The sequence below is a fragment of the Echinops telfairi genome, unplaced genomic scaffold (assembly GCF_000313985.2).
Source record: "Echinops telfairi isolate 266 unplaced genomic scaffold, ASM31398v2 ScPeMD7_5592;HRSCAF=6446, whole genome shotgun sequence".
NCBI classification, from domain to species: Eukaryota; Metazoa; Chordata; class Mammalia; order Afrosoricida; family Tenrecidae; genus Echinops; species Echinops telfairi.
The window spans coordinates 32,034,957-32,035,433 of NW_022109491.1; positions in this window are offsets into that span (position 1 = coordinate 32,034,957).

Sequence of the window (477 nt, forward strand, 5' to 3'; positions counted from 1 at the left end):
TACCCCAAACCAATTACACGATAATTTCTGGGGCTGGGACTCGGCATTAATTGTTACTCCTTAGGGTCTGTCCATGTGCAACCAAGCTGGACACCATGAGATCAACACAGGAAATTCTGGTAATTGATACAGCAACTACTCTGTTTATAACATTTTGCTAGTTTGTCATCATCCCAGTCATGGCCACTGGCATGTCATCATTATTATGATCATTATCTGAGAGGACAAAGGGATCATCTCCTGGAGGAAAAAGTGGTAAACAATGAAATGCAATAAACAGCTTATAATAAGATGCTCCCCATAGATCTATGTGTATATATATATATATATATTTAGTATTAAGGTAGTAGAAGGACACTGGGCCTCCACTCAAGTACTTCCTCAATGCAAGAATATTTTCTTCTATTAAATTGGCATTCTATGATGCTCACCTTCCGACACAACCGCTGAAGACAAAGCGGGTGAATAAGCAAATGT